This window comes from Xiphias gladius, chromosome 4 (assembly GCF_016859285.1).
Source record: "Xiphias gladius isolate SHS-SW01 ecotype Sanya breed wild chromosome 4, ASM1685928v1, whole genome shotgun sequence".
Classification (NCBI taxonomy): Eukaryota; Metazoa; Chordata; class Actinopteri; order Istiophoriformes; family Xiphiidae; genus Xiphias; species Xiphias gladius.
Genome location: NC_053403.1, coordinates 7,092,449 through 7,106,412, shown reverse-complemented (window position 1 = coordinate 7,106,412; position 13,964 = coordinate 7,092,449). Strand labels below are relative to the sequence as shown.

The following is a 13,964-nucleotide window of genomic DNA, read 5'->3' as shown; positions in this document are numbered from 1 at the left end:
CTCCTTTCTTTGAGGGACTTGGATAAGCAGGATTCATGGTCATATGTAGTCCCAAAGCGAGGGAGATTTCTGAGGCAGAGGGGACATGTAAGTTATGATACTGCAAACCACTGAAACCACATCTGTTACATCAGAGCCACCATTCATTTGTAATCATATCATGTTGCTTGAGTCAAGGTCTTTGCACTTCTCTTGGGATATGATATTGGCTCTTGGTCCCTTTGGACGGCATTGTTACTGTTTTAAAAATGAAAACCAAGACCAGTTGTAAACTTTTTATGCATCACTTTGTCACTATGAAAAGCATTGTAAATAAATACTGTAAGACCATAGTTGGTCTCATAGTATTTAATTGCGGGTTGGTGACCTCTATCTAACTCCAGCTGAAAACCACATTTCCAATAAAACCTCTCCTCTCCTCTTTTCAACAAATAATAAGTCCTGTCCTCCAATGGTTAAACACCTACACAGTGTCAGAAGAGGTTTTGGTGCATTGTGCCACCGCCCTCTTGTTAGGGCCACATCAAGCCAGGGGACAAAATCTGTAAAATATGGGAAAAGAGCAAGTGACGACTGACTGGCTGCTGGTTTTGGGTGGTGCGCCGCTACAGTTACGCTTCTATTTTGGAAAACTTGGCTGTGCCCAGATGGGAACTGGCAAGGGGAAAATAATGGATAGAGAAATGTAAAGGAGGAATAATGACGGGCAGAGATACAGAGAGCTTGCTGTGGGTCGGTTGTTGTTGGCCTTCAGTTCGTCTAGTTATCATGGCTGCATTAGCCACAGATGGTCACAAAGTCATGATAAACTCGTGACCAGCTCAGACAAACTCAAACAAAGTTCTGGTCTCAGCGATATCTCATTAAGGAGGCTCAGAAAAGTGAGCGCTACCGATTGAAGTTTTTCTTTGTTCAGTTGACAGTCTGTGCATCATCAATGCAGATTTCAGGTCTACGACTGTCTAAACACTCTGAAATAGCTGGGACACACTTTGTTATTGTCCATGACTAGTGAAAAAATTGCTATAATGTAGGCAAAAATTAAAATAATAATCATAATGAAATAGAATAAAATAAAAAGTTTAAACTTAAATCTGAACCAACTTTTTACTATTTCAGAGTTACGATATCACACTGTAAAGTGTCCTCATTTTGCACTGAGTAAAGTCTACATGGAGTGACGTTTTTACACTCTTGCACTTTTTTCCATTAATGCCTTGTAAGACAAAGATCATTTGGTGAGTATTCTTCAAAAAGTGACTCTTCCCACAGTTTGACTCCCACATTGCTGAGCTTGAAAAAGATTTCCTGCCAGTGTCCGTGACTGATACATTACAGCAGCAGGGGCGCCATGGTTCTTCTAAAACTGCGGTTCAACTGTTTGAATTCGGCTGATATGAAGGGGTTTTATATTCATACAAACTCATGCCTAAAGCGGCTTAAAAGTTGAACGACCTCAAGCCTCGTAGAGGAGAAAAAGTCACGTGGCAAAAACATAGCCCAGTGGTCGATGTGAGTCACATCAATATGTTCACGTTTTAACTTATAAACTGCACCATGACAAGCGCTAAACTTTGGGAGTTCCCTACAGACAATAAGAAACCTTCTTGATTTTTTCTTTCTGCTGACCGCATTTATAAATGCGGTTATGATGTCACAGTTCCCCGCTGGGTGTATGGGTTGTGTGGGGAGGCCACGGCTTGGCAGCATCCAATTAACAGCTCTGACTCCAGCTGACCATAATGATGGCTCCAAATTTTAAACCCTCATCAAAACACAACAAACTAGGAATTTGAGGACAATAGTGTTATTGAGCTCAGATGACCAATTTTACTTAAATATAGCTCATTCATTGCGTTTAATAGCTTGAAAAAAACAAAATGAGTGAGTAAAAGATGAACAATCTTGACATTATTTTAGTTGGTGTTGTCTACTCATTACTGGACGTTTTATTCAGGATGAATCCCAAATTTGGCTTAAGATCAACATTATCATAAACTAGAAATCATCGTCAGTGTCCACCTGTTGACCTTCAGCACTGACTAATTATGACTGACAATGGATTTTGAGTGACTGAGAGGGAGTTGATCATTCCAGGTTGTCATTTTTACCAGTGTAGGTAATAACATACTGGTTTGCTATAGCCATTATGGAAAACATTATTCATGGAGAGAGCAGTTGATGGAATTGTAAGCCAAGGAAAAAGAAAGAAACAAAAAAAGATCAATTATATGTCCTAAAGGCCTCACCTGTCTCTCCAATATGGCAACCTGACACCTGTGTCTCGATAAATTGTAATTCATCATTTTCTTTTACAGCACAGAGCTGTGTCAGTCAGGAGCAAAAATGCAATACCTCAGCTCCGGTGGACCTAAGATTGCATTCCTGGTCACATGCAAATTGAACTGCCGCTGAAAGGGCAGTTAGACTCCAGCCAGGCCGGTGAAAATGAATTAATTTTCTCTGTCAGATTCTTGGAGGAGCTAGCAGAAGACATCATCTGCTCAGGATCACTCGCCTGTCAACGAAACCTTCTGCCCGTAGTACAGGATGGACTGGGAGAGAAGTAATAAGATAGTGGCTTGCTGATGTGCAATAAGAGCTGTATTAAAGCCAAGGTAGATTTCAGGTCATGCGAGTGTCATGGTCACAGATAAAAAGTGTGTCTGTATGTGTCTCCAGGAGATCTGAAAAATCCAACTTTCCAAGCAAATACTGCATCATATTATGGTTATTTTTTAATTGCACATTTTATTTCTCTTACAACATCCATATTGGGATTTCTTGGACACAACAATCTTCCAGACTTTATGTTATTTCAGTTTTCATTCTTTATGGGACATTTATGGAGCCGGCTGGCAAACTAGTTCAGGTGGATAACTGCAGTTTGCTGCTGCACTAACACATGAAATACTCTACTCCCTGAGGAACTGATTAAGCAGCGTGTTTTTCTAACTAGCTTACTACCCAGTAGTAGTAGTAACATCACCTTACTTCCGAGGCAAAAAGTTAGCACATCGTTAGCTAACGACAACCTTCTGTTGGGTTACAGAATATGTTAGAAAATGCCCAGTTCGGGACTGGAAGATCCACCGGATACTACTAAATCAAAGTTTACCATAACATTATAGCTGGATTGGATTTGGAGAAATTCAAGCTCCATGCTCCAGCAACCGCAGACAAACTCATAATCCCTGCGGCAGAATTACATTTGCTGCACACTGGTCAGTCTTCATTCTCAAAGCCTTTCCTCTTGGAAAATTTAAATATAATGTTTGGACATACAAGCAATAAAACATAAATCTAACTGTGTGTTGCGTGTCCCAAGTTTGTTTTGTTATTTTGTCAACCAAGCAGGGTTATCATAATCCTTGTCATAGCTTCCTGTACTGAAATTCTGTATTCTCCTCACATTTTACCAACGTGCTGCAATACAAAAACAATGCTGCTCCACAATTCCCATGTCGCCTGTAGACATCCAGTAGGTAAAGATGCTGCCTCTTTGCATGGCCTTTTTTTTTTAATGCGTCTAGACTCTAGAGTTCAAAACAAGTCAGTCAGACGGAGCGTTATCAACGGACTCACCTGGCTAATGTTAATTAGCTAGCTGGAACTGGAAAAAGTCCTGCTCGCAACAGCTGGTATTATAGGCGGCAAAATCGACAGTCGACAACTAGAAATGACGAGCCTGCTTTCGTCTACCTGTGTCTGAAATCAAAGACTCGTAGACTTACTAAGAATTGGGAGCGGCACATTTCCCCGCACCGTTATCCCCGCACAGCTGCCTGATGCGCTGTCCCAGGGTGGAACCGTGGGACGTAGCAACAGTAACTAAGGAGGCGGGGCTTAGCGAACGTCAATCGCATTTAGCGTTTGCCGCGCTCCTGCCGCCATTTTTCAAACGCAGGTCATAACAATGTCGGCTTCAAAGGTCATTTTAAGAGTCAAGTCAAAGATGTTCTGACCTGCTGTCCACTCTTGCTAGAGGACTTACTCTATGCTGAGACACAGGGATCACTGCTTCACTGCAACAAGCCAAGTGTTTGCTGCTTGTGCTGGTGTTGTGAGTCCTTTTAAACTGTGTTTAGTTGGTTTTAAGCTAGTGCTGCCTTACCTGCTAAGGTAAGCTGTTAACAGCGGTCTAGCTAGATTTGTGTGTCGGCTGACTGTTGCCTATCATTGCTCATCTTTGGCTGATAGTGTTTTCATCTTACATCTACTCGTGTATTATTTGTTTGTATTGATTGTGAATTGATTCATTGTAGCCTAAAGCCCACTTTTCTTTGTTGAGTAGCATGCACTACCATGCTTTCATGCTGTTTATTTTGCTGTAGTGAAACCTGAATACTTACATTGGAGTATTATGGTTTCAGGCATATTTTACCTTTGGTTGTTGCTGTTGCCTTGGAGCGTTTCCTGTTGCCTCACTTCGCTCTTTGTGCTCTCTGTGTAAGTTGTAATGTATGTTGGCTTTAGGGATGTAAACATAACTGCGGTCTTGCACACAGCCCATTAACATCCTGGCAGTTATATTCCTGTAACACTGGCTTTATGGGAATTTCAGCATGGCTATTGCCTCACATAGTGTAGCGTCCTCTTTTTAAACTTCATATTAGGGAATTAGAGAAATACTTTAATTGAACGCAATCTTGTAGGGCTTGATTTAGTGTTCTTCCTATCAATGATGGCATATAAAGTGCTAAACTCCTGTTTTGTCACTGATTTATACTGCTGCTACCCTCATTTGGGCTTTTATCCGTGCACGGATGGTTATGTGCTACTTATCAACACTGTTTCATACAAATGCTTTTTGAGTGTTTAATGGTTAAGCAAAAAAAAAAAAAATCTGCTGCATGGCTGGCATGTTTTAAATTGCTTTTGCATAGCACGTGGATTGCTGCATATATTTATGTCCATTTCAGTGATTATTGATGGTGAATTTCCTGCCGTGGTTGGAGGTGTTTTGGGGAATGGCCACATGGCTTTTGCCCTACCCACACATGGCCATTTCTACGATATAAATAGTGTTTGTTTTTATTTATATTGTAATTTTGGAGGGACGTTTATTATTGTCCCTTTCAAACCACTGCTGTGTTGATCTTGGTGTTGACTTGCTGGGAATAACAAGGCCTGAGCTTAGATGCTAAATATTAACTGAGTACATACTTAGTTTTGATGTCAATACATTTTTTCCATGTCTGTCAGATGACTGAAATCTGACTCTGTTTTTCTTTACAGCTTATGTTCTGTGCATAATATTTCTAAAAAATATAATTTGAATGGAAATAATGTGTTTATTTTGTTTAACTTCATATGACAAATTCTAATAAGATATACAGAAGAATGTCCATATTGGTGAGGACGTTAAATATACATTAGCAACACTTTTCATGCTATCCTTTTTTGGTATGTAACTGCTCTTAAATAAAAGCTATTATTTTGATGAAGTGACTTGGTTAGGCTGCAAAGGATAGTCATATTGCTCATCTTGGTTTGCATAATGCAGCTTTCATTCCCTGCCAGCAGTGGCCAGAGGCTCAGTTTGCTCTGCAGATTGTTCTCATTCTCCCATTTATGCTGGCTATGCTTTAAGAGAAGCTATTATCTGTCTGAAAACAATGGCGTGCCAAATGCAAAGATAAAAATGTCCTGTTTTCTGTTTTGTACACATGTTAGGCCAAAGTTACATTCCCTTATTTTCTGGCCTTGGAACTTGTGAGGTCTGTTGTGATTAAGAGGAAATGAGGAAACACACCTGCTTGAAATCATATCAATCACATCAATGGATGATGTCCCAACAAAGTGGCCCCATAAATCACGATTCAAAGAATAAATTGCTGATTAAAACGAACGGCTTGATTTTGTAGCTTAATACTATGTGAATGCCTTGGCAGTTTCGAGCTCTTGCGTGTCTTGATGTTGACATTGATGCTTTAATAATGTGTGGTCTGTGTGTTTGAGTTTATATACATCAATGGGAACCACATCCCTACCCCAGCCCCTGGCCTCTAATCCAGACTCTTGTAATCTGGCCAGCTGCGGTTTGGCTGACGGAATGACAAGCAGCCTCCACTTCTGCTCTACATTCCCTACCCAAACCCCACATTGACCCATATAGACAGCAAGCCCTCTCACTCTTCACTCCTCACAGTAACTTCGCACGCCATCAAAGTGTCTGTTATGATGTTTAATCGGCAGAATAGTCCTCATTTAGCTCAGGTGGCTTTAGAACCAACTGAGAATTTACAATATGCCTATATACATTTTAGAGACTTTTTCAAAAATATTTACTTAAACTATTTAAATTTTGACAATCTCTGTTGATGGGCAGAGTTCTGACAACATGGACTTCACTTCACAGTTCTCTAACATAACTCCTTATCAGGATTAAAACAATTTTGCTTAGGGCAGCAACTAATGATTATTTTCATTAATGATTCATGTGCAGATTATTTTTTCAGATCAGTCAGTTAATCATTTTGTCTATAAAATGTGGATAAAACCAATTTTAACTTCCCAGAGACCAAAGGCATGTATCCAAGTTGCGTGTTTTATTCTACCATCAGTGTAAACCTCAGATATATTTAATTTATATCTATATATCTATCTATATATTCCTTTCATATATCGTTGAGAAAAGAATCAAATAATCTTATTTATAAAGCTGGAACCAGCAAGTATTTGAGATTCTTGCTTGACTGAAGGAGTAATCGATTATGAAAACAGCCAGAGAGTTACTGATCAATTTTAACTTGATAGACTAGTTAGTTAACTGACAGGTCTAATTTTCATAATCAATTAATCACTCATTTATCAATTAAAAATGTATAACATACTATGCTTCCAGCTTCTTAAATATGAGGATTTCCTACATTTTCATGTTTTATGTCTTTCAAATTTAATATATTTGGGTCTTAGACTGTTAGTCACACAAAACAAGCAATGTGAAGGCATCACCATGGGATCTGGGAACTTACGGGTATTTCTGTTTTTTGGAATTTAATAAAATCAAATGATTAATTGTTTAATCAAAAAATAAACCACAGATTAATCAGCTGTGATCATTAATTGCAACCAGATCCATCTCCACCCATTAACTACAGTGGCCTGTATTTGAGAGAAATGTTTGCACAATAAAAATAGAAATAAGCGATCCAACAGGAGTCCAGCAGGAATGTCTATTTGGTCTTTAAAATCCGGCTTTTTAGCCTTCTTGGGCTGAAAAATCTTGCAGGGAAGGGCCAGGACTTAAAATTCCTTAAAAGTACATTTGGTACTTCTTGAACCAAAATAATAAGGACTCGAATTTGAAATTATGAAACTGAAATCCACAAGTGCGTGATGAATGGACTGCTTAGTTACTGGTCTTGATCATAGGTCCAATCAATTGTTTGTGTAATTTAGAGTATGTATTATAATATGCACTTTTTGAGCTTTTGGGTAGTATATTACCAATGGTCTCTTTGGGAAGGCGTCCTCATCTCTTCCACTTTATCCTCATTCAGTTTTCTGTGAACATTTGGCTTTCATTCTGCATAAGTGCTTGTGTCAATGGCTTGGTTAATCACTCTTGTCATCGATTCAATAAAGTGAGCACAAATCAACAGTAGTTTTTCAGTGGGTTGCATCAGTCTCGTAGTTAAACTTGTATATAAACTGCACACAAAGACATAAAAAAGCATTATGTTTGTCTGTCTGTGGTTAGGTCAAATTAATAACTGAAAAAAACCTGACCTTTCTATTATATATGTGAATGCCCTGTTTTTGACCTTGTTGTTTATGAGGGGATGCTGTAATTGTTTCAAGATAATGCCAGTATCCATCTGCTTTCACTATGAATTTGGCATCCCCCTGCAGATTGAAATAGATCTCTTGCTGTTTGTGTTTGTGCGGTCTTATATGAATACAGTTTGTCTGTGTGTCTGGCAGCCATGACACCAAGGACCATTGTGGATCACTGAGAGCCCTTTTTTTGAACAATTTGGGTTTGAAATGGCTATGCGCTGTGTAATAAGTGGTATGCTCGCCCCCTGAGGCACATCAGGAATCTGCGCAGCATATGATTTCATGGAGACATTGTATGATAATGGCTGGTTGGTTTGTGTAGTCCTATATAGAAATGGGGAGTGGATGACTGCAACATCCGTGTCTGGTGTTTCTCAGAAACTTTGTAGGCAAGGAAACAGTTGATTTACAAAGTGCCACAGCTGGACTGAGGTCAAGTAGGTGTTAATCTGTTTTTGGGCTCTCAATTTTTCCACTTGATGTCAATTTTTATCGACAGTTAGGGCGAGGATCAGTTTAGCAGCCTGAATGTAATTATATTTCCTCGATGTGGATGGCTTTGAGACTAGTAAAATTTAACAGCATTATACTCCTCCACTGCTCCCAGTTAATGGAAAGATTGCTTTGAAGAAGTTCATTAAAATTCAAGCACTCTCACTTCTTTCTTTTAGTCCATTTTGCCAGTTGAAGTGAACAGTGCAGTTCAAACTCAGACAATGCTAGATAGTTGCACTAGAGACCCTTGCTCTCTGTCTGTTTTAAGCTGTTTGCATTGTTTCTCAGGCACGAGAACGTAATACAAAACAACTATAGGTGACATGAATGTCTACGGGCATAAAGAGACAGTTGTTGACATCTGATAGTCATGGGTTCCTCATGTTCATAAAGCTTAGCATAACAAAATGAACCAAGGGCAAACCTGGAGGCACATGAGGTGAAATCTTCTCATTTATGTACCAAGGAATTACTGTGGTATTATCACCTGAGGCACAGATTAGTCCAGTATGCAAATCTAAAATTACCTGCTGACAGGAAATCTGTATCCGATTACAAACAATAGAGTTGCAAAGTAGGAGGAGCGACTGGTATATAAAGTATTTTACCCCACTCTAAATGAATTTAAATGCTCAATGCTCCTCAACATAAAAACACAGGAGTCTTATGGCCATCAGATTGACTTATTTCAGTTTCCTTTCTGAGAAATCGTGTTTTTTTTTTTGTTTTGTTCCCCCCCCCCCCAGTCAGTTTGGTATGGCAGATGGCTCTAAATACTACAATAGCCATGAGGCTCAGGCGCCCTTGTTATGGAAAAGAAGTCGGTCAGAGGCACAAGTGAAATTAAAATTAGAGCCGTACTAGATTCACAACAATTGGTTGTTGCAGTTGGGAAAAAAACATGGCTCCACTGTTTCGGAAGTCTTCCAAAACTTACCCAGAATCCTAAAATTAAAGTGATTTTAAACTGCAGATTTGAACTGTGGACGTTGCAGTTAAGTGGTATGTACCCGAACCACGAGGCTACCAGGCTTCTGGAGCCAGGTATTTTCTAACACATTTGCCCATCTTTTGTGTTCATGATTCAACCATAGTTTTATGGCCATGCAGGCCTTGGAAATGCTCTTGTCAGTCCCTTAAAGAAATCTCTACAGTAAATGAACTGGACTTTTTAATTACAAAATAACTTTTTGTAAAAGTAACAAAATAACTTCTTCCACTTTGCATCTGATTTGTGAGTTCATGTAACAATTTACTAGTCTGCTTACATTTGTGCAACCCCCCCAACCCCAAAACAAAAAAATCTATTAACTTTATTTTAATTGTCCAAGAGTCGTCCAACTAAAACACTGCAACAATTTGCAACAAAAAACATCCCTTTCTATACTGTGTTTTGCCCCTTTTTCTCAATTGCGTGATATATAAAGTCCTTGTCTTCACCATAAACTCACTCAGAACACTTTAATAGCTTCTGTAGAAGTAATGTCAGTACTTAATCCCCTCTGGCCTGATGTGCTAGAGAAACCTCTCTGCTCTCTTTTTTTCTGCCCGCTAATAATTCAATTTTGTCCTGGCTTGCTTTAGCAGTAAAGAGGAAACATGACGGCATAATTCAGCTCAGGGCCAAGACTTCAAATATGGGACAGTTTTGACAATCAAATGTGTCTTTGTCCTTGCAAGATGTTGGCCGTATGGCATTAATACAGAGTGTGATCTTAATGCTTTGGACAAACATGTAAAGTTGGTTATAAAGAGTTTTGTTGTTTAGCCAGTGTTCATCAGTTCTTGGCAGAGCCATTTGTTATTCATTTAGATTGGAGAGAGCACACTAAGTACAGATATCGTTGAAAAATTCAGTTATCTTTGTTGCTATTGCACATGATGTTTTCATCAGGTTTCAATATTTAGTTTACAAGTTATGTCTAAGCATTTAGTTTGATTGGATTATTCATGAATTTATTCATAAATTAGTTAGCAAATGTTTAGTTTTTAGTTGAAGTTTAATGATACAGGTTAATTATCCTGTTAGAATTTACTAAAGTTATCCACAAATTCTCCCACCCTGGACATAAACAGAGAGATGAACATTAAAGAAAACATCCTATGTCATGTTATTTTAGTGTTTTGTTTTTTTTTCTTTATTAAATATCTAATGTGCCGTAGTTTTCATTTTGGGTTTAATTTTTCTCATTGCTGTTACGTCAAAATAAAGTCGACACTGCTGTATTGCCATTTTTACTGATCTTTGTTGTAGCGTCACTGGGCTACAGAGCAGTTCTCCTAAAAGCTGGCGTCTCTGCGTTGGTGATGCATTCCCTTCACAACTTGTTGTCAGCCTGAAATCCCAAACACTACTGTCAGGAGAACAAAAACTTGCATATACTATCAGAGAGTGTTTCGTGTGGTGAGCTCCTAAGCCACAGCATTTTGTTTGGAATAAAACTGTAAAGCGTTGTTATTGTATGTAGGTGAAAAGGCCTTTCTCAGTAATGTAGCCTAATCCTTTAATATGTTTGATTATATAAGTAGATGTATAGAAAAAGTGATTAACACAAAGTGTGTAGGGTGATGGGGACAGCCTGTTTAGAGCAGAAAAGAACTCCGGCTGGGATAAGGTTATCTCTTTCGTTTTATAGAATATTTTTTCCTCAACGCTTGGGAGCACAACAACCCATTCACAACATGGATCAAAAACCGTGAAAGCTAAAACAAACCTGGCATCTTTTCAGGCAGCGCTGGCAGTTCATTGACTGCAGAGATGCGGTGTTAACGTGGCATACCCTCTGCAGGGCAGCCTTCTCTTGGTCTGTCCAGCTTCCTGCATACATACGAATCTCTGTAAGTCTGGCTTGCTGAGCGGGCTCCCTTGCTGCGTGTGTTTCCGTGTCTCGGTTTCCAGCCCCGAGGTGACATCTCAGAGCAGAGCTGAGGATCATACAAGGACAGGCGCATCTGGAAAGTCTAAGCTGGCTGCACTTGCCAGAGCTGGTGCTAATGAAAAGCAGGACTCTGCCTACCACTCAAATTGCCTGGTTAGCATTAGTTAGGCCAACCATCTGTACTTCTTAACATACTTCAATAATCTTCCAGTCTGATCACTTTTCAAAACATTTTAAATGTTTTTTCCACCTTCGGTATGTGCAATACATTATTATGATTTTTGGAGGCTAGTTTCAACACAAACAGAATATGTATCAAATTCTTTGTGGTCGTTATGTCAAGACAGCAGGACAAAATTTAAAAAGAGAATTATACACTTGGATTATAGGGACACCGAAAGTTATAATTTGGTTGCTTGATATCGTATGCAAGGTCATTGGATGCTTTTGTTAAGACATGCTGTGGCTAATACAGAATGTTGTGTGTACATTTAGCTGCACAGCAGGACAGATTGTTAGTGGTTTTAAGAATGAGTAAGTTCACAAGGCACTTGCTTTTCCTTTATCCTTGGATGTCAAAGTAAGGGACATCCCGGTCACATGGCAGTGCATTTATGAAGGCACTCTGCAGGGCTACTCTCGACTATACACTGTTTATTTAAACCACTGCAACCTGCATGCTGTGTGGCTTTCTGTTCAAAGTGTGCCAGCATTCGGTGCTCTAAAATCCACCGGTCACGAATCTTTCCTAAGCACGTGACACCGGCCCTGCACATGACTGAAAACCACAACCAGCGGCTCACAAAGCACAGAGCCAGAGTTATTACCGTGATTTCGCGGGGTATGCAGGGTCGTTGCCCTCTTCCGAGCTGTCCAAGGCCTTCCCCTTTCTCCTCATCATCCCAGCCTCAGCTCAGCCATGTCTCAGGGCTGCAGGCTGGGAGAGGTGAACAGGTGTGACTGGAATACCGACCCCCATTCAGAGGGAGAGGCCATGGGGCAAAGGGGAGCGAAGGATTTACACCACGTCCACATCTTTTACTGTATGTGGAGATTTACAGCCTCGCCCAACGCAAAACACATTTCGAGCCGAGGACTCCCCAACTTTTAACAGGACAGTCACTTGTTTACAAAGTAGGCAGGTATTTTTTTTAGAGGTCAAAAGGCAGTTCCTTGAATTAGTCCCTGCAGAAATTTATGATTGGGACTGTGAGGAGATGTATTGGGGTCCAAAAGTCTGAGACCACTTTCCCCTGAAATAGCTTAATTTAATGCCACGTTTCACATACCCTGACATTCTGCATCATAACTTTCATTTTTGTCCTGTTCTCAGAGAAGCCTTTTTTTTTTTTTTTTTTTTTTTTTTTTTACTATTTCACTGTAATTTGTATTCTTATCATCCATTCGTCTCTGCTCTGTCAGCACAGTGAGGCCGCTATGAAAAAGACTATTCAGTGCAGAAACAGAAGGCCTCAGTTTCTTTTCACCCATGCCATGGAAGTCAGCCTTAAATATACCAAAACATTTCAAACATTTCTTTTCAATGTCCGCTAGATTTTGAAGACAGTTAAAGTTTACAACCTAAACAAAAGATTTTGAAAAATAGTGTTTGTGTCAGTTGTTTAGGACCTGAGGAAACCAACATGGCCCGTTCTCAAGTTTCTTAAAGCAATGTTTACGGCCCCTGCTTCTGTGTTTGCTTCTGAGTCCTAACAAAGATTAAATACACTTCCCCCGACAACTGTTAGGTTTGCTTGTTTAATTAAACGGCTTTATGTTAATCTGTCTTTTTCAAAATTTTTTTATTTTGATTCGTGTGCGCGAAAACATTTAAGGAATGCTTTTTCAGTTTATATTTTATAGGTCAATGTGAGGCAAAACTGGCTCAGAATTTTTGTGATTTTAACAAAAACACTGTGTCAGAATAAACTGGCATATGCTCAGTAGCACCCACCACTTCATCAGTACGGTTCTGAATCATTAGATATGTCAAGCTTTTGAACCGTCGACATATTGCACACAGACTGAAACCCTGAACTTTTTGCACATATGTTTATGCTTGTGAACAGACTGTTTTTCAAACACAAAACATACTGTTTGAATTCGGTGCATTTCCTATCATCCAATACTAATCCAGTGACGTAAATGTCTCTTGGAATTGAAGCCTGACAGTTCAGCCTGTCAGTAATCACAACAATAAGTAATTATATTATCTTACTGTCTTATCAACTGGCTTTCCTGTCTTACACCTTTTAAAAAAAAAAAAAAAACAACTGCTTGCCTTAGATGAGTAAATGTAATTTGTACGTTTTAAATGATAAAGGGCCACCTTGGATCAGCAGTCCTTGTTCTGGTTTCCGGACAAACTGAGGAAAGAAGATATCATTATTTCTGCCTCCAAGGGAGCAGGGACCAAAGGAAATAGCCGAAGTTCCCGCAAGAGCCGAGTCTGACTGCTCCCATCCTTTTCAGATAGGCAGTGGAGATCTGCATCATATTAAATGCTTCTCGTGCCCTTTGTAGTTGAGTATCAGTAAGCCGCGGCGCTGGCCCTGCGTTTCCAATTTTATTTTGGAAAGAAAAACGTCGGGATGAACATTAACCAGTGTAGATATGAAATTGTCTGTCATAGTTTGAAGCGATAATGATAAACAGGCATGGTAAGAACATTCATCTTCTGATATGGACAAAATCTTCCCCGATACCTTTTTATTCTCATTTAGACCATTTTAAGAGGAAAAAAATAGGACACTCCAAAAGTGCTTCAGTGGTGCCATAAAGACTGGGAAACTTGTAAACCCTCAG

General features: G+C 39.5%; 1 long non-coding RNA gene across 1 annotated transcript in view; it reads left to right on the top strand.

Annotated features, from left to right (window-relative positions):
* Positions 1–3,913: 3,913 nt before the first annotated feature.
* Positions 3,914–13,964, top strand: part of LOC120788904 — a 37,210-nt gene continuing 27,159 nt past the window's right edge. Inside the window, exon 1 of the long non-coding RNA XR_005707320.1 lies at positions 3,914–4,122. This is a non-coding gene — a long non-coding RNA (uncharacterized LOC120788904). The remainder of the gene's footprint in view (positions 4,123–13,964) is intronic.